Consider the following 21,039-nt stretch of genomic DNA (forward strand, 5'->3'; position numbering starts at 1 on the left):
ATGGTGGCTGTTTTGAGGAAGGTATATGGTGGGTGTATGATACCGGCGATAGGTGCGCGGTATTAGAGATGCTAGCAATGGTGGAAGAGTGAGAGTGCGTATAATCCATGGACTCAACATTAGTCATAGAGAACTCACATACTTATTGAAAAAATCTATTAGTTATCAAAAAAAAGTACTACGCGCATGCTCCTAGGGGGATAGATTGGTAGGAAAAGACCATCGCTCGTCCCCGACCACCACTCATAAGGAAGACAATCAATAAATAAATCATGCTCTGACTTCATCACATAACGGTTCACCATACGTGCATGCTATGGGAATCACAAACTTTAGAACACGTATTTCTCAAACTCACAACTACTCAACTATCATGACTCTAATATCACCATCTTCATATCTCAAAACAATTATCAAGTATCAAAGTTCTCGTAGTATTCTATGCACTTTATATGATAGTTTTTATTATACCTATCTTGGATGTTCATCGTATTAGGACTAATTTTATAGCCAAATCAAACTACCATGCTGTTCTATAAGACTCTCAAAATAATATAAGTGAAGCATGAGAGATCAATAATTTCTATAAAATAAAACCATCACCGTGCTCTAAAAAGATATAAGCAAAGCACTAGAGAAAAATTATCTAGCTCAAAAGATATAAGTGAAGCACATAGAGTATTCTAATAAATTCCGATTCATGTGTGTCTCTCCAAAGGGTGTGTACAACAAGGATGATTGTGGTAAACTAAAAATCAAAGACTCAAATCATACAAGACGCTCCAAGCAGAACACATATCATGTGGTGAATAAAAATATAGCCTCAAGTAAAGTTACCGATGGACGAAGACGAAAGAGGGGATGCCTTCCGGGGCATCCCCAAGCTTAGGCTTTTGGTTGTCCTTGAATTTTACATTGGGGTGCCTTGGGCATCCCCAAGCTTAGGCTCTTGCCACTCCTTATTCCATAATCCATCAAATCTTTACCCAAAACTTGAAAACTTCACAACACAAAACTCAACAGAAAATCTCATGAGCTCCGTTAGTATAAGAAAACAAATCACCACTTCAAGTACAATGCATAAAATTGAAAACGAAGAATACTAAAACTAATAATCCCTCCTGGGGCCAGTATTCCGGTAGCCCCTCGCCAGCAGCTCGCTGATCCACAGCGTCTTCCCAGTGTGGAGGCAGTACTCTGACTCCTCCGCCTCGCAGCGCTTGACATACTGATCTGCCTCTTGCTGGCGGACGGACGCGGCCGATCTTGCCATTTCGTTGGGCGCCCACCGGAGCTCCTCGTGGGTGGCACGCTGGAGCTTATCAGCCCACCTCCACGTAGCAATGAGGCGCCCAACGCCTATGACCTTCCTCGCGAAGTACCCGTCTTCATACACCTCCTCGGCACGACGACGCGCCCGCCCCCAAAGCTCCTCCGCCTCCTTTTTCCAGGCGGCATCACGGGCTTCACAGGCCGCCTGGTACCTGACTTCCTCCTCTGCCATCTCCTTCTTGAACGCCGCTTTCCTGGCTTTCTCAGCCGACGGCAGCGACTTCCATAGACAAAGATTGTACTGGCCCCAAAAAGAATCCAAAGTTGGGGGGTCCGGCGCAACCTCGTCATGCGGCGCATAGGGGTCCTCGTCGCTGCTAATCAAGTGAGCGTCCTGGAGGGCGGCGACTCCTCGTTGCAGCGTGGGCAGACCGGCGGCGCCATGGCAGAGATTTGAGAGAGAGAGAGAGAGAGAGAGAGAGAGAGGGCGAGCGAGGGGAGGATATAGATGAGAATGCAGGCGGGACGACATGAGGAAGGTAGTATTTATTGGTGGCCGGAATCTAGATCGACGGGGACAGTACACACGCCAGTCGCCGGAATTTACGAGTACTGTAGTTTGAATTACACACAATTCCCGCAGCAAATCTGTGTGTGAACATAATAGCTGACGGTTTCCAATACAGAACCGTGTCTGATTAATGATCCCCGCCAATCACCTGCCAAACCTCGAGCCGTGAGATAGAGTGCCAATCGTGTGGAGGCCGGTTGTCTTGCCAGATCTTTACATTTTCTTTTTTGAACACCAGATATTTACATCGTCTGATGATTTTTTAACTCACACACAAGTACACAAAAATATGATTTTTCAAACCGTTTTGGTTAGGCATTGAATGTAGATGTAGTTCAAATTTGAATTACGCTCATTAAATGGTTAGAAAATTACTTGAATGTCTTTAAAAGGTCAAATGACCCCTGAAAATTTCCAAAATTTCAGATAATAGTTGTATTAGTGCATGTTAAACATAGGAAAAAAATTTGAAGGCCGTAAGAGGAAGCTATCTCCCTCCCGTTAGCAAACATGCATTGTTCCCTCTAGGAACCACAAACCTTCTAGTGAGTTGCTCCGGTTTGTGAGGGGTGTGTGTCCAAACTTTCATCAAACAGGCCAATTTTTTTACCACATCATCTTGGTGGCATGACATTAAATCAAGCAAGGTTTCATGTTTTTCTGATCATTTTTTAATTTTTTTGGAATTAAAATGGCATTGCATGCACTCCATGCATGTGCCCATGCCTTGACACCAATATGTTTGAAAGTTCCTTCGAATTTACTGCACATGGAATTAACTCGCACATAAGTACACAAAAATATGATTTTTCAAACCGTTTTGGTTAGGCGTTGCATGTAGATGTAGTTCAAATTTGAATTACGGTCATTAAATGGTTAGAAAATCACTTAAATGTCTTTAGAAGGTCAAATGACCCCTGAAATTTAACAAATTTTCACATGACAGTTGCACGTTAAACGTAGGAAAAAATTGAAGCCGTAAGAGGAGGCTATCTCCCGTTCGTCATCAAACATTCATTGTTCCCTCTCGGAACCATGAACCTTCTAGCGAGTTGCTCCGGTTTGTGAGGGGCGTGTGTCCAAACATTCGTCAAACATGCCAATTTCTTTACCACATCATCTTGGTGGCATGACATTACATCAACCAAGGTTTCATGTGTTTCTAGTCATTTTTTTCTATTTTTTTAATTAAAATGCCATGTCAGTCCATGCATACGTATGCATGTGTCCATGTCATGAGACCAATATGTTTGAAAATTCCTTCTAATTTACTGCACATGAAATTAACTCGCAAACAAGTACACAGATATGATTCTTGAAACCGTTTTGGTCAGGCGTTGCATGTAGATGTAGTTCAAATTTGAATTACGGTCATTAAATGGTTAGAAAATCACTTAAATGTCTTTGAAAGGTCAAATGACCTCTAGAATTTTCCAAAATTTCACATTACAGTTGTAGTAGTGCACGTTAGACGTAGAAAAATTTTGAAGGCCATAAGAGGAAGCTATCTCCCGTTCGTCATCAAACATGCATTGTTCCCTCTCGGAACCACGAACCTTCTAGCGAGTTGCTCCGGTTTGTGAGGGGTGTGTGTCCAAACTTTCGTAAAACATGTCAATTTCTTTACCACTTCTTCTTGGTGGCATGAAATTACATCAACCAAGGTTTCATGTGTTTCTGATTTTTTTTTAGAATTGAAATGCCATGCCACTCCATGCATACGTATTCATGCATATGTGTCCATGTCGTGATACAAATATGTTTGAAAATTCCTTCTAGTTTACTGCACATGGAATTAACCCGCACACAAGTACACAAATATGATTTTTCAAACCGTTTTGGTTATGCGTTGCATGTAGATGTAGTTCGAATTTGAATTACGGTCATTAAATGGCTAGAAAAACACTTAAATGTCTTTAAAAGGTCAAATGACCCCTAGAATTTTCAAAAATTTCACATTAAAGTTGTAGTAGTGCACGTTAGATGTAGAAAAAAAATTGAAGGCCGTAAGAAGAAGCTATCTCCTGATCGTCATCAAACATGCATTGTTCCCTCTCGGAACCACGAGCCTTCTAGTGAGTTGCTCCGGTTTGTGAGGGGTGTGTGTCCAAACTTTGGTCAAACATGCCAATTTTTTTAACACATCATCTTGGTGGCATGACATTACATCAACCAAGGTTTCATGTGTTTCTGATATTTTTTTTATTTTTTAGAATTAAAATGCCATGTCACTCCATGCTTAATTGTGTCATAGCCGTTAGACCAATATGTTTGAAAATTCCTTCCAATTTACTGCACATGGAATTAAATCGCACATAAGTACACGAAATATGAGTTTTCAAACCGTTATGGTTAGCTATTGCATGTACATATAGTTCAAATTTCAATTACGATCATTAAATGGCTAGAAAATCACTTAAATGTCTTAGAAGGTCAAATGACCCCTGAAATTTTCCAAATTTTGACATGACAATTGTATTAGTACTACAAAATTTCTCGTTCATTTAAAACACCATACATTGGCACTTTATTCCAAATTCGTCTTTCATAGCTAATAAAAATTATCTACAACATCACACACAGTTGTTTTCTAGGAATCGTTTGTGATGAAAATACCTGGGTCTATTTAAGTCTCCCTCCTTAAGCTTCATCGGCTCGTCTGCTCTAGTGCCGGCAACCCCCAAATCCACGAATCCCGATCTCCATTCCCGCACCCCCTTCTTGCAAAGATGACGCCGTGGAAACGCTTCGTGAAGGCCTGTACGATGGTAGCATCCCCCCCCCCTCCCGATCGTCGCCGCCTGCGCCGAGAGCGCGGCCGCCTATGCCGAGAGTGCCGCCGCATCCGCATTGAGTGCTGCCGCTTCCGCCAAGAGGGCGTCTGCGGCAGCCGACATGGCAGCTGCTGCTGCGACGGCGGCTGCAAATGCTGACAGTGCTCGAGCTGCCGTCCGTGCCGCTGATGTCGGCCTGGCCCGGGTCGAGGCCATCCACGCCAAGATCGAGGATGCACACGCCAAGATATTCCAGGCCACCTCGGACTCCAGCATGCAACCCACGTCTGAAAAGGTGGCGGTGGCCGTGGAGCACCTGCTTCCTCATGAGGTCGCCGAGCGGGAGCTGCAGATGCAGGAGGCGGTGGAGATCGAGGAGCGCTGGGAGGAGGAGTTGCATGTGGACGAGGTCGAGGTAGAGAAGAGTCTGTCCGTCGAGGAATCGGCGCTGGAGTACCAACGTGAGCTCTGGCGCAGCCACTACTATGAGTACTACAACCTTGAGGGTGGCGCCGAGGACAAGGACGAGGACGCGGTCGACTTCAGCAGGGGGGACGCAGAGTCCACCAACGGTGGCATGTCGCCAGGACAAGTCATCGACGTCTCATCTCACACCGGCGATGCATAGGCCAGCACAGCGGTGCATTTTTAATTATGCGTACTTAGGCTTTGTTTTTAATTCTGATCTTTTGCTAGAGCAATGTTTAGGTCAATTGGCTATGTGTAATTACTAAAATTGGTCGATTGAGTAACTGTGGTTTGTCTGCTGTACGCTCTTTTGTGTGCCCAAATTAGCAAGCGATGTTAAATTATGCAATGACGTACCAGGGGAAATTTCCACCAAAATTTGAATTATCAAACTCATCCCATGCGCGTAAAGCAGAAGAATCGTTTGCGATGCACACAATCGTTCAAAGTGAATGGTCTGGCAGCACCGCGCGCATTCAAAGTGAATGTGCCCATGCCTTGAGACTAAAAATTTGAATTATCAAACTCATCCCATGCGCGTAAAGCAAAAGAATCATTTGCAATGCACACAATCGTTCAAAGTGAATGGTCCGGCGGCACCATGCGCAAAGTTTCCCTCCACATTTCCAAAATTTTGGCCTACCGCTAAAATATCTACCCCCTCCCCACTTCCCCCCTTTCCCACCACCTTTTCTCCTCGACCAGAAATCACATTTCCCCTGTTTCCTCCTTCCTTACTAAGCTATAGCCGCTTCCTCGCTCTCGGCATCTCGCATCCTACCGCCGGGGTCGCCATGGTCTTCTGCAAAGACATCTCCAGCGGTTCCTCCTCCGGCGACTACTCCTTCACCACCCGAGTATGCCTCTCTTCTCTCTCTCGGGCTATGACTTGGAATGAAGGATTTTTAAGATTTGAGTCATTTCTTCCTCTTGTAGCTCCTTAAGACCATCAGTGGCCACGAATGGAGCGGGGTGGCTGAAGATCTATCTGCTCGTTGTCACCATCAATCTCTATGCATGAAGCTACTTGTGTTTGATTTTGTGGACACTGGGAGGAAGTTTCTGGCATGTGCAGAGAAGGTTAGACCCTCTTCCGTTGTTACAAATCATTTGTTAGATGTGATTCAGACACTGTCACGGTCCCAACCCATTCATACCACACCTTCAACCAAACGCATCCTAAGAAAGTGTCATAGTTTGTCCTAGTATCTTAAATTGTTGCCATATCATTAGCGGTGCCATTAGAAAATTATTTGGCACCGCTTCAGCAGTTTGTGCAGCCAACTTTGGTCCACACATGCGAGCAGCCAAGCAGTAAAATACTAAATCTTTATGGCATGAAGGAACTGGGCATCGGAGCAACTACGTGCTCCGGAGTCCGAGTCCCTGATTTTTTTTCGCTGCATCGGCTCGCCAGTTCAGGGCACCGGTGCGAGATGTAGCAACAATTGTCTTTACACCAGTTTTGGCATACATAGTGGACGGCCTTAGTGCTATTAGTTCTGTGTTACTAAATTTGTGCATGTACACACCTGTTAGTATCAATTTGCTGTCATCCAAACATTGTCGCTATGATCTTGCAGTTATATTTACCTTCCTCATAAAATGTTCAATTTGTTATTTATTGTACATGAGTAAGAACTTGTAGCGTCGTTGTAGTTAATTATAGCTTCTGATGTTCCAGAATTTGGTTGTTGTCTCAGTACCAATTATTTCATTTGCACATTGATCTTTTTGAGAAGATATGTCATAATTAACATGTTTCTTCAGTTTTTCAAAATAAGCATTGGTGATTTTCTATGTTGCTATAAACTCATTTCCCCTACAACTGTTACTGATCTAGTTTTAAATATTATAGGCTGAACGGAAGTGTTCTTACTTGGAGTGGGTTGATCAAGAGTGGCCAGAATCTTTGAAGATGTGCCTAACAAAGCTCTGAAGCATGTATGAGGAAGTGAACACACGTAGGCTTAGAGAAAGTCTTGTCAACGCTGAAGCATATTTCAAGATGCGGGATAAAAAGTTGAAGGTGGAGAATGAGCTCGGATTTTTTAAACAGACTTTGCTAAGATGCTGTTGGCAAGGAGGAGGCACTTTCCCAGTTTGCCTGTGAAACGGGTTCTTACTGAACTGAAAGAAGAGGTGGATAAGACGAGACTGGATGATCTCAATTAGGAAAATGAATATATTGTTCTTATGAAGTTGAACTAGCTATATGTTGCATTGTGTTGTTTTCATGTAGCTACTGTACTGTGATGTTACAATATATTTATGTGCCTGATATGAACTTGGCAAACAGTTGTTCGATATGAAATGTGAATTTGCGTAATACTGGAATTATTAATTCTAAACTAATAAATCTGCTAAATGTGTCATGGACCTTTGCAAACTGTTCTAACAGTAAAAGCGCTTACGATGGATAGCCCAGTGCCACACAGTTTTCTTCATCAAATCATGTGTGATATAGTTGATAAAAGCAAACAGTTAACCAACGCAGACCTTGTGTGATAGTTACACCTTTCACACACGATCCTACACATAAAACTGTGTGAGATGTACATCCAAACGGAAACGTTTTCCCTGGATTGACTGTGTGGGATGTACATAAGAACAGAAACGTATTCCATGGATTGACTATGTGTGATATACATACGAACGGAAATGATTTTCTGGGATTCACCGTGTGGGATGTACATACCTACGGAAATGATTTCTGGGATTTACCATATGGGATGTATATACCTACGGAAATGATTTCTGGGATTCACCGTGTGGGATGTACATACCTATGGAAATGATTTCTGGGATTCACCATGTGGCATGTACATACCTACGGAAATGATTAAGTTTCGATGCCTCGCCTGATCGCACACGGCCCCAACCTGGGTCCCAGGAGGGCCTATCCCCGATGATTTCTGGGTCATGTGGGAAGGACCCCCCTATCGCCCACACTCACTTGACGACGGTTCCAAATGCCGTCGCGGAAAGGGGTTTAAACCGTTTGTTTAGGACCGACGCGCACCAGTGATGGTTAAACTTTTGTTTCGAACTACATACAACAATTTGTTTAAACCGTTTATTTGGAATAGAGCATACGAGACACCCCTTTTTGGAAAGTTGATGAATAAGAGGAACTTTTTCATTTAGAACATTTTGTTTCAAATTTATAATGGAATAATAGAATTATGTTAAAACACCAAAAACAACATCTTTTTGTGTTTTTGAACAATGAAATACATGGTGAACCTCTCTCACAAGAATTTTTTATCTTTCCCGCATTGAGCACCTGAACTTCTAGCAATGAATTTTTAAACTTTTCTTTTTTATTCTTTTTTCTCATATGAAATGCATACCATGCAATACGTGAACTTCCTGCAGTTATGAATTTGAACTTCTCTCTATTTCGCTTTAGAAAATAGGAAAAAAATCTGATCTTTTATACACACCAAACCGCTCTACTTTTTTTATTTGAACTTCATTATGTACGTTTATAAATGTGAAAATTGGAGTTTTTTAGAAACGTCAAACTTCTTCGTTATTTCGAATTGAACTTATTGGTTTTATTATTTAGTAACTGGAAAATCCAATTTTTTTTCAAATAAATATCAAATTGCTTCGATTTTTCCAATTAAACTTGTTGGTTTTATTCTCTAGTAACGAGAAAACCTGAGTTTTTTATGTACATTGAACTCTTCCGTTTTTTAAAATTGAAATTTTTGGTTTTAAACTTTAGTATTGGGGAAAATATGAGTTCTAATAAACATCAAACTGCTTCATTCTTCTATTAAGGACTTATTGGTGATATTCATTAGTTATGGGAAAAGTCATAGTTATGTAATAAATAACAAATTGCTCAATTGTTTAAATTTGAACTTCTAGGTCTTTTTTAAGAGGGAAAATCTATTTTTATAAACTTTTTGAAGTGCTCTGTCTTTTTAATTTGATGTTCTTGTATTGTACTAAACATTGAACTTCTCCGTTATTTAAATTTGAACCTCGAGGTTTTTTGTAGGACTAAGGAAAATCCATTTTTTATAATTTTTCAGATGCTCTATTTTTTTAAGTCTTATTGGGTTATTTTGTAGTAATGAGGAAAATCCTAATTTAGTAATAAATATTGACCCGCTTCATTATTTAAACTTGAACTTTTAGTTTTTTTAACTTCTAGGGTTGTTGCTAGAAATGAAGAAAATCTGTTTTTATATGAAAAAGTTGAACTACTCTATTATTTCAATTTGACCTTCTTGGTTTTAGTTTGAGCTTCTAGTTTTTTAAAAAGGGAAAAAATCTATTTAAACTTTTCTAGGTGTTCTTTTATTTTAATTCGAACTTCTTCAATTTATTCTTTAGTAACAGAATAAAAACTGAGTTTTTTATAATCTTCAAGCTTCTTTGTTATTTTAATTTAAACTTCAGTTTTATACGTAGAAAAAAATATTGTTTATAAATAAGCATCAAACATTTAAAAAAATTGAACTTCATACTTTATTTTTCCTTGAAAAGGAAATTTTTTTGAATTATTGTAAAACACCAAAAACAACATCTTTTTTGTGTTTTTGAACATGTAAATACATGGTGAACCTCTCTCACAAGAATTTTTGAAATTTCCCGCGCTGAGCACCTGAACTTCTAGCGGCAAATTTTTTAAACTTTGCCTTTTTATTCTTTTTTTCTTAGACGAAATGCACACCATACAATACGTGATCTTCTGACAGTTATCAATTTAGACTTCTCTCTGTTTTGCTTTAGTAACAGAAAAAATCTGAGTTTTTATAGACATCGAACCACTATAACATTTTGAACTTCCATGTTATTTAAATTCCAGCTTCTCCATTTTTTTACTAAAGTGTAGAAACACCATTCTTATAAACTTTTTGAAATTGCTCCATTTTTTATTTTTTGAACTCTTAGTTTATTCTTTAGTAATTTTTTTGAACTACTTTGTTTTTTTAATTTTTGTTGTTTTCTACTGTAATAAACATTGAACTACTCCGTTATTTAAATTTGAACTTCTAGGTTTATTTTTGGAATGTGAAAATCCCATTTTTTAATAATTTTTTTAATTGTGCTTTTTTCAATTTTGAACTTCTCGGTTTAATCTTTTAGTCACAATAAAAAATATGTTTTGTTAAAAACTTCGAACTTTTCTATCTTTTTAATTTCAACTTTTTAATTATTAGAAAAAAAAATCCTTGGGAATGATAATTTGTACAAACTTTGGCTTTTGGAAAATACTCATTTGTTTTAATTGAACTTCAACATTTCTATTCGTTGTTCTTGAAGGACTGGAATTGATAACCATGGCAGGATAACTGAAATGTACTATCATCCCTTTCTAACGAGAGACCACGCTTTTTTTGTTGTTGTTGATTTTGAGCTTGTAGGGATTTCAAAAGAAATTTGATGCTTTGTTTAACTCCACCCCTAAGTTTTTTATGAACTTCTAGCTTTCATGAAAAGCACTACTATGTGTGTTTTGTAATTCCTCTTTTTTTTCCTTTTTTTATAAACTACCGAATATTTTTCTTTTCTAAATACATGGTGATAGAGAGGTAATAAGGGTGAACTTCCTGGCCATCAATTCATGAACCTTTTCACATAAATAAACATTCCCCATAAGCCTGCACATTTTTTTGGGCCATATACATCCATCTGAAATAACACCATGACAACCAAGAGAAGAAATGTGCAATAGTGTAGCAAATTTAGAATAACAAGGTTGTACACTGGGTCAGCTGTATAACAAACTTGTGTCCTGTCAGATTTTTTCATAGATACAACCGTGGATTTTTACTAACCCATTGTGCGCGTAACTAGTATCCTGGTCGTCCATCATGCTTGCTATCCAATCAACCTGCCCCACTCAGGCGTCAGCCATGCATGGGTATTTAGCAGTCACGGGAATTTCATAGCTTGTATACCCTGCTGTATTCCATACGACGTGACCGCATGAGGGAACCAGGTCTATAGATTCCTTTGTTTAGTAGGTCCTATATTCGCTTCTCTCTATAGGTCGTACGCATGCCATGCCATGCCTGTCACAGGCTCCCTTCCCTCCGTATGCTATCTTTCACGTGAGATGCATCCCTACGAGATTATCTTGTCACAAAGAACAACCGGCAGCGCTATTTAAGATGAGACGAACAGATTTGTACTAGTACAGTTTCTTTATTAGCGCAGTTTGGCAAACTTTTGTTAATGGACAGCATAAAGTTCTTCAAACCAAGGAAGGAAAGTACAACTCGCCGAACCGCGCAGTTTGAGTGCCTTCGTACTTCACATACCGGCACTTTAGCCATCCCTGCCTATAGGACTTTACTTGTTCTTTTGCTGCCGCTCGCGTCTGTGTCGTTCCCCTTCCGTTTACCGTTAAGCTAGATCCGTCTCCCCTAACCCCTACTAGCTTGCAGTAACTCGACCTCTTCGCAAGATCTAAATTTGACAATACAGTTATTCATTTTCCTCAATCAGGACAAGTTAACCAGCATCGCGGAGGTACAAGAATTGATTCTGACTTTGCTCCCATCTGATGTTTCATCTATCGACCATACTTGCCAAGCTCGCCTTTTCTCATAGGATCTGCTGAGAATTCCAATTGGCACCGGAGTGTGAAGAATCAACAGTGTTCTGCTCGGCCGAAGTCAATTCATCGCGTTCTAATTAAGAATGCACGATATATTACATACTCCGTCTACTAGCTTTTATAAGACGTTTTGACAATTCAGACAATGCACAAAACGGTTTAATGTCAGCTGTCCAAAATGTCTTATAAAAAATGGCGGGAGTACTATATATTACGGTAGTACCGGCCCCGAAATTCTTACATAAGCTAGTATCATGATAACTCATGCATGTCCGGTAGCGCATAATATGTACTCCCCGCGTGCTTCAACTCTCAACAAAGCTCCCTATAATCCATGGGCAACGGACCAGGATAGACTTAATATCAGATGCGAATGTACACACACATCGCATATTAATACTATCGGCATTTTTCTGGCAAACAAAATACTATCGGGCAGTCCAGAATACACAGCGGAATTTAGATGGCATGCTGGATTTTATATCTGCCCAAAGCGCAAAGAAAAAATATATTCAAGTCAGAGATTTTCAAAAGAAAAAGTTTGCTATGAAACACCAATAACTTCTATACTACCCGTTTTGGATGTTTATGGGCTTTACTTTACATTTTAATATCATTTTTGCGACTAACCTACGAATCGGAGGCCCAGCCCGAATTGCTGTTTTTTTGCCTATTTCAGTGTTTCGAACAAAAGGAATATCAAACGGAGTCCAAACGGAATGAAACCTTCGGGAGCGATCTTTTTGGAACAAACGTGATCCAGAGGACTTGGAGTGGAAGTCAAGAAACAAGCGAGGCATCCACGAGGGTGCCTGGCGCGCCCCCTACAGGTGGGAGCGCCCCCCACCCTCGTGGGCCCCTCAAGCATCCACTGACCTACTTCTTACTCCTACATATACCCACGTACCACGAAAACATCAGAAGCGACCGCGAAAAACTATTTCCACCGCCGTAACCTTCTGTATCCGCAAGATCCCATCTTGAAGCCTTCGCCGGCGCTCCGCCGGAGGGGGAATCGATCACGGAGGGCCTCTACATCATCTCCAAGGCCTCTCCGATGAGTTGTGAGTAGTTTACCATAGACCTTGGGGTCCATAGTTATTAGCTAGATGGCTTCTCCTCTCTCTTTGAATCTCAATACAAAGTTCTCCTCGATCTTCTTGGAGATCTATTCGATGTAACTATTTTTGCGGTGTGTTTGTCGAGATCCGATGAATTGTGGGTTTATGATCAAGTTTATCTATGAGAAATATTTGAATCTTCTCTGAATTATTTTATGTGTGATTAAGTAATCTTTGCAAGTCTCTTCAAATTATTAGTTTGGTTTGGCCTACTTGATTGATCTTTCTTGCAATGGGAGAAGTTCTTAGCTTTGGGTTCAATCTTGCGGTAACAGCAGGGGCAGCAAGGCACGCATTGTATTGTTGCCATCGAGCATAAAAAGATGGGGTTTATATCATATTGCATGAGTTTATCCCTCTACATCATGTCATCTTTCTTAATGCGTTACTCTGTTCTTTATGAACTTAATACTCTAGATGCATGCTGGATAGCGGTCGATGTGTGGAGTAATAGTAGTAGATGCAGGCAGGAGTCGGTCTATTTGTCACGGACGTGATGCCTATATACATAATCATGCCTAGATAATCTCATAATTATTCACTTTTCTATCAATTTCTCGACAGTAATTTGTTCACCCACTGTAATACTTATGCTATCTTAAGAGAAACCACTAGTGAAACCTATGGCCCCCGGGTCTATATCTTATCATATAAGCTTTCAATCTACTTTTATTTGCATCTTTACTTTTCCAATCTATATCATAAAATACCAAAAATTTATTTATCTTATCATATTATCTCTATCGGATCTCACTTTCGCAAGAGGCTGTGAAGGGATTGACAACCCCTTTATTGCGTTGGTTACGAGTTCTTGTTTGTTTGTGTAGGTGCGTGAGACTTTTGAGGAGCCTCCTACTGGATTGATACCTTGGTTCTCAAAAACTAAGGGAAATACTTATGCTACTATTGCTGCATCAACCTTTCCTCTTCAAGGAAATCCAACACAAGCTCAAGATGTAGCAAGAAGGATTTCTGGCGCCGTTGCCAGGGAGGTCTTCGCTCAAGTCAAGACATACCAAGTACCCATCACAAACTCATCTCCCTCGCATTACATTATTTGTCATTTTCCTCTCGTTTTCCTCTCCCCTACTTCACCCTTGTCATTTTATTCGCCCTCTCTTTACCAATCTCCTCTTTCTTTCGCGTGCTTCTTGTGTGCCAGTTTATCTTCGTTGTCATGGCTAGTCCTCCTATCATTGTTAGTACTCCCGATCATGAAGTTCTTAATTTTAAACAAACGAAAGGGGGAAATCTAAAAGATGCTTGGAATAGAATTTGCAATGCTCAAAACAGATCTGCTAGGAAGCAATCTACTTCCATTCTTTGCAATTTTTATGTAGGCATTACTCCTTGGAATAGATATATTCTTGATACCATTACCGGAGGGAATTTCTTGGGTAGCCATACTTTTGATGCTTATAATGCCATGTTAGATTTGTTTGGTCAACCCCTGATAACCCACAAGTGTAGGGGATCGCAAAAGTTTTCGATAAGTAAGAGTGTCGAACCCAACGAGGAGCTAAAGGTAGAATAAATATTCCCTCAAGTTCTATCGACCACCGATAGAACTCTACGCACGCTTGACGTTCGCTTTACCTAGAACAAGTATGAAACTAGAAGTACTTTATAGGTGTGATAGGATAGGTTTGCGAGATAATAAAGAACACATGAATAAAAGCTAGGGGCTGTTTAGGTAAATATGCAATAAAGTAAATATAGCGAGTGTGGAAAAGTGGTGGTAGGAGTTGTGAAATTGTCCCTAAGCAATTGACTACGTTACTAGACCGGTAATCACTATTGCAATTCTATTTGAGGGAGAGGCATAAGCTAACATACTTTCTCTTCTTGGATCATATGCACTTATGATTGAACTCTAGCAAGCATCCGCAACTACTAAAGATTCATTAAGGTAAAACCCAACCATAGCATTAAAGCATCAAGTCCCCTTTATCCCATATGCAAAAAATAACCTTACCCGGGTTTGTGTCTCAGTCACTCACGCAACCCACTATAAGCGAATCATGAACGCATTGCAACACCCTACAGCGGGAATCCCTCATGCTTGCGCGACACGGAGGGCACCATAGGATAGCACCAATAATAAAACATGCAACTCAAACTAATCATAGCAATTCATCAATCACCGATAGGACAACGAAAATCTACTCGGACATCATAGTATGGCAACACATCATTGGAAAATAATATGAAGCATAAAGCACCATGTTCAAGTAGAGGGTACATCGGGTTGCGGGAGAGTGGACCGCTGGATATAGATGGGGGAAGGTGATGGATATGTTGGTGAAGATGGCGGAGGTGTTGGTGAAGATCGCGGTGATGATGATGGCCCCCGGCAGCGCTCCGGCGCCACCGGAAGCAAGGCGGAGAGAGGCCCCCTTCTTCTTCTTCTTCCTTGAACTCCTCCCTAGATGGGAGAAGGGTTTACCCTCTGATCCTTGGCTCCCATGGCTTGGGAGGGGCGAGAGCCCCTCCGAGATTGGATCTATCTCTCTGTTTCTGCGTTCTGTGATTCTGCCCCTTCACCGTTTCCTTTATATCTGGAGATTCGTAACTCCGATTGGGGTGAATCTTTCGCCCAGATTTTTCTTGTAAAATTAGCTTTCTTCCGGCAAAAGAAGAGCTTAAACCACCTTATGGGTGGACCACGAGAGTCCAGGGCGCGCCCAAGGGGGAGGGCGTGCCCCCCTGTCTCGTGGCCACCCCGGACACCGTTTTGCGTTGATTCTTCCTCCGGAAAATCCCAAATATTCCAAAATAATTCTCCATCTGTTTTTATCCCGTTTGGATTCCGTTTGATATTGGTTTTCTGCGAAACATAAAACATGCAACAGACAGGAACTGGCACTGGGCACTGGATCAATATGTTAGTCCCAAAAATAATATAAAAAGTTGCCGAAAGTATATGAAAGTTGATGAATATTGGCATGGAACAATCAAAAATTATAGATACGACTGAGACGTATCAACCCCCTCTTTTGGTTAATGGAACTGTTTCAACCTTGGAACATGTGATGCAAAGGCTTGAAATTATTGAAAATAAAGTTGCCACTGTTGAGTTTATTGAAAATTTGGATAAAAAGATCCATAACCAAATTACCCAATATGGATCAAGGGTTGGAGTTACTTTGAATTTTTTTTAAAGAGAAGGAACCTATAGTTAACAAAAGAATAGATCTTGATTTTACAAGAATCGATAAACTTGAGGATATTATTACCAACTTAGGTTCTTACTTTTCATCCATGAAAAACACTTCAACCCCTCCTACCAAAATTTCCAAATTGATGTATGTTCCTAAAAATAAGGGTGAATCTTCTAGTAAGGAAAATGCGGATCTCAAATCAATAAGTGTTCATCCCAATTGTCTTTCTATCATAAAGGAACCCTTTGCTTCAATTGAATTTCTTGATTTCTTGCCTAGGAGTTTAATCACTAAAAGAAAAGAAACTCCTAAAAGCTATAAGTGCTCTATTGAAAAATTGAGTGCCAAAGATGGCACTACTTAGATCTATCCTCGCTTTTATGCCTAGCTAGGGGCGTTAAACGATAGCGCTTGTTGGGAGGCAACCCAATTTTATTTTTGTTTCTTACTTTTTGCTCCTGTTTAGTAATAAATAATTTGTATACCTTCTGTTTAGATGTGGTTTTATGTTTTAATTAGTGTTTGTGCAAAGTAGAACCTTTGGGAAGACTTGGGTGAAGTTTATACGATCGTGCTGTAAAAAACAGAAACTTTAGCGCTCACGAGATTTGCTGTCATGTTTTACTAGAAAGTGCTTTTTAGTTGATTCTTTTTGCAGATGATTAATAGACAAATTACTCACGTCCACCAGTTTAGTTTAGATTTGTTGGAGTTCCAGAAGTATTTGAAAATTACAGATTTCTATAGACTGTTCTGTTTTTGACAGATTCTCTTTTTCGTGTGTTGTTTGCTTATTTTGATGCAACTATGGCTAGTATTAAGGGGTATGAACCATAGAGAAGTTGGAATACAGTAGGTTTAACACCAATATAAATAAAGAATGAGTTCATTACAGTACCTTATGTGGTGGTTTTTCTTTCTTACACTAACGGAGCTTACGCGATTTCTTGTTGAGTTTTGTGTTGTGAAGTTTTCAAGTTTTGGGTAAAGATTTGATGGACTATGGAATAAGGAGTGGCAAGAGCCTAAGATTGGGGATGCCCATGGAACCCCAAGATATTCAAGGATAACCAAAATCCTAAGCTTGGGGATGCCCCGGAAGGCATCCCCTCTTTCGTCTTCGTCTATCGATAACTTTACTTGGAGCTATATTTTTATTCGCCACATGATATGTGTTTTGCCTGGAGCGTATTGTATGATATTAGTATTTGCTTTTTAAATCACCACAATCATCCTTGCTGTACACACCTTTTGGGAGAAATCCACTTGATTGGAATTTATTAGAATACTCTATGTGCTTCACTTATATCTTTTGAGCTAGATAGTTTTTGCTCTAGTACTTCACTTAAATCTTTTAGAGCACAGCGGTGGCTTGATTTTGTAGAAATTGTTAATCTCTCATTCTTCACCTATATTATTTTGAGAGTCTCTTAGAACAGCATGGTATTTGCTATGGTTATAAAATTGGTCTTAGAATGATGGGCAACCAAGTTGGGTATAATTAAAACTATCATAGGGAGTGAATTGGATGCTATGATCAATTTGATACTTGTGATATTAGAGTCATGCTAGTTGGGTAATTGTGAATTTAAAGAATGCTTGTGTTGAAGTTGGCAAGTCCGTAGCATGAACGTATGGTAAAAGTTGTGTAACAAATTTGAAACATGAGGTGTTCTTAGATTGTCATCCTTATGAGTGGCGGTCGGGGACGAGCGATGGTCTTTTCCTATCAATCTATCCCCCTAGGAGCATGCGCGTAGTGCTTGGTTTTTGATGACTTGTAGACTTTTGCAATAAGTATATGAGTTCTTTATGACTAATGTTGAGTCAATGGATTATACACACTTTTATCTTTCCATCATTGCTAGCCTCTTCGGTACCGTGCATTGCCCTTTCTCACCTTGAGAGTTGGTGCAAACTTCGCCGGTGCATCCAAACCCCGTGATATGATACGCTCTATCACACATAAGCCTCCTTATATCTTCCTCAAAACAGCCACCATACCTACCTATTATGGCATTTCCATAGCCATTCCGAAATATATTGCCATGCAACTTTCCACCGTCCCGTTCATCATCATGACATGCATCATCATTGTCATATTGCCTTGCATGATCATGTAGTTGACATCGTATTTGTGGCAAAGCCACCATGCATAATTTTTCATACATGTCACTCTTGATTCATTGCCCATCCCGGTACACCGCCGGAGGCATTCATATAGAGTCATATCTTATTCTAGTTTTGAGTTGTAATTCATGAGTTGTAAATAAATAGAAGTGTGATTATCATCATTATTAGAGCATTGTCCCCAAATAAAAAAAGGGGGAAAGCCCAAAAGAAAAAAAAAGAAAGGCCCAAAAAAAGGGGCAATGTTACTATCCTTTTCCACACTTGTGCTTCAAAGTAGCACCATGTTCTTCATATAGAAAGTCTTTTATGTTGTCACTTTCATATACTGAAAGGATCGAGAAGAGGTGTCTAGAGGGGGGGTGATTAGACACTAAGTACCAAAAGTTATAGTTTTTAACTTCTTTAAGTTGGAGTGGAGTTGGCACAAGTTTAACACTCACAATACATAACAAGCAAGCATGCCAAGAGTATATGAGCAGCGGAAAGTAAAGCATGCAACTTGCAAGAATGTAAAGGGAAGGGTTTGGAGGATTCAAACGCAATTGGAGACACGGATGTTTTTGTCGTGGTTCCGATAGGTGGTGCTATCGTACATCCACGTTGATGGAGACTTCAACCCACGAAGGGTAACGGTTGCGCAAGTCCACGGAGGGCTCCACCCATGAAGGGTCCACGAAGAAGCAACCTTGTCTATCCCACCATATCCGTCGCCCACGAAGGTCTTGCCTCACAAGCGGTAGATCTTCACGAAGTAGGCGATCTCCTTGCCCTTACAAACTCCTTGGTTCAACTCCACAATCTTGTCGGAGGCTCCCAAGTGACACCTAGCCAATCTAGGAGACACCACTCTCCAAGAAGTAACAAATGGTGTGTTGATGATGAACTCCTTGCTCTTGTGCTTCAAATGATAGTCTCCCCAACACTCAACTCTCTCTCACAGGATTTGGATTTGGTGGAAAGAGGATTTGAGTGGAAAGCAACTTGGGGAAGGCTAGAGATCAAGATTCATATGGTAGCAATGGAATATATTGGCCTCAACATATGAGTAGGTGGTTCTCTCTCAGAAAATAGGATGCTGGAAGTGTAGGTTTGTTCTTATGGCTCTCTCTACGAATGAAGAGGAGGTGGAGGGGTATATATAGCATCCACACAAAATCTAACTGTTACACATAGTTTACCAATCTCGGTGGGCCCGAATCAACAAACTTGGTCAGACCGATTTAGTAAACCTAGTGACCGTTAGGATTTTCGGTGGGACGACATGCAACTTGGTAGGACCGATATGGTTAGGGTTAGGGCATAACGTATCGATGAGGCCGATTACACAAACTCGGTGAGACCGATTTTGGTAATAAGCTAACCAGACAGTTGGTCAGGCAAACTCGCTGAGACCGATTACACAAACTCGGTGGGACCGATTTTGGTAATAAGCTAACCAGAGAGTTTGCATTGTAATCTCGGTAGTAACGATTTCTCAAACTCGGTGAGACCAATTTTGGTAATGGACATACACAGAGACATTACAGTCCCATCTCAGTGAGACCGAGATCCCTATCGGTGAGACCGATTTGCCTAGGGTTTGTGGCAGTGGCTATGACATCTGAACTCGGTGGCGCCGGATAGAAAGAATCGGTAGGGTCGAGTTTTACTTTTGGTTTAGGACATATGTGGATGTGAGAAAGTATTTGAGGGCTTTGGAGCATATCACTACGCACTTTGAGCAAGCAAGCCATTAAGAAACACCTCATCCCCTCTTGATAGTATTGGCTTTTCCTATAGACTCAATGTGATCTTGGATCACTAAAATAGAAAATGTAGAGTCTTGAGCTTGGAGCTTGAGCCAATCCTTTGTCCTTAGCATTTAGAAGGGGTTCCACATCCTTTAGTCCATGCCACTCCATTGTTGAACTTGTGTGAAACATACTAGGTAAAAGTGTTAGTCCAACAAGAGATATGTTGACATTAATTACCAAAATCACTCAGGGAGCACTTGTGCTTTCAATCTACCCCTTTTTGGTAATTGATGACAACATACATCAAAGCTTTAGATAAAGATATAGAGAATAGCAAGTAAAGCTTCGGAAAGACATGTAACAAGCATAGGCTCCCCCTACATGTATGCAATCATGTGAATATGGAATATAGAAGCATGTGAGAGCATAACCATGATAGAGTAGCCAATGTGTTACATGTATCTTGGCTATATGCATCAGAGCAAAAGATAGCAACAGATGTGTGTGTGGGAAATGTACCTTCATGCTCATGAGTCCTTCTTGCAAACAATATGTACATCAGCAAGAATTACTCATACACATGACTGTGATGCATATACTTACCTTGTAGTCTTGAGTTTGCTTAGGATGGAATGAACCTGTGTAAACAAGGTTAGATAACACAGATACACCTACTAGCCAGAGCAAACAGAAGAAACCACAAGAATACCAAGACTGGGATGACATGTAGAGAGTGAGTACTAAGTACCACATAGACATGTCCCCAAAGGTAAAGATGTGCAATGAATTTAAGGAATTTCTTTCCCTTAGATGTCTTGCTCCCCCTAAATCTAGCATGGGATACTGGGAGAAGATAGGGAACAGAAAAATAGAGCAAAATGCAAAATCAGAGATAATGCAAATAGGAAAAGACATGTGGCATCTCTCCTCTTGAACACCAAGCATCTGGGATCCTTGAGGATTACTCTCTTCTTGAGTATTCTCTCCCCCTGGAGATCTTTCTCTCCCCCTGTGGAAGTGATAAGCTTTGATGTGATCTCTCTCTCCCCCTTTGACATCAATTTCCAAGAAGGGCCTTCTGGAATTTGTCGTGAATGGGTTTGGTCCTTGAGTCACAGCACAAAGCACTGATAAAAGTGTGATGCTTGTAGAGGACAAGTTTCATTGAGTGGAGCTGGATCAAAAGTAAAGTAGGAATAAATGGCAAAATGTTTTTCCTGTTG

This window comes from Triticum dicoccoides, chromosome 6B, assembly GCF_002162155.2.
Source record: "Triticum dicoccoides isolate Atlit2015 ecotype Zavitan chromosome 6B, WEW_v2.0, whole genome shotgun sequence".
NCBI classification, from domain to species: domain Eukaryota; kingdom Viridiplantae; phylum Streptophyta; class Magnoliopsida; order Poales; family Poaceae; genus Triticum; species Triticum dicoccoides.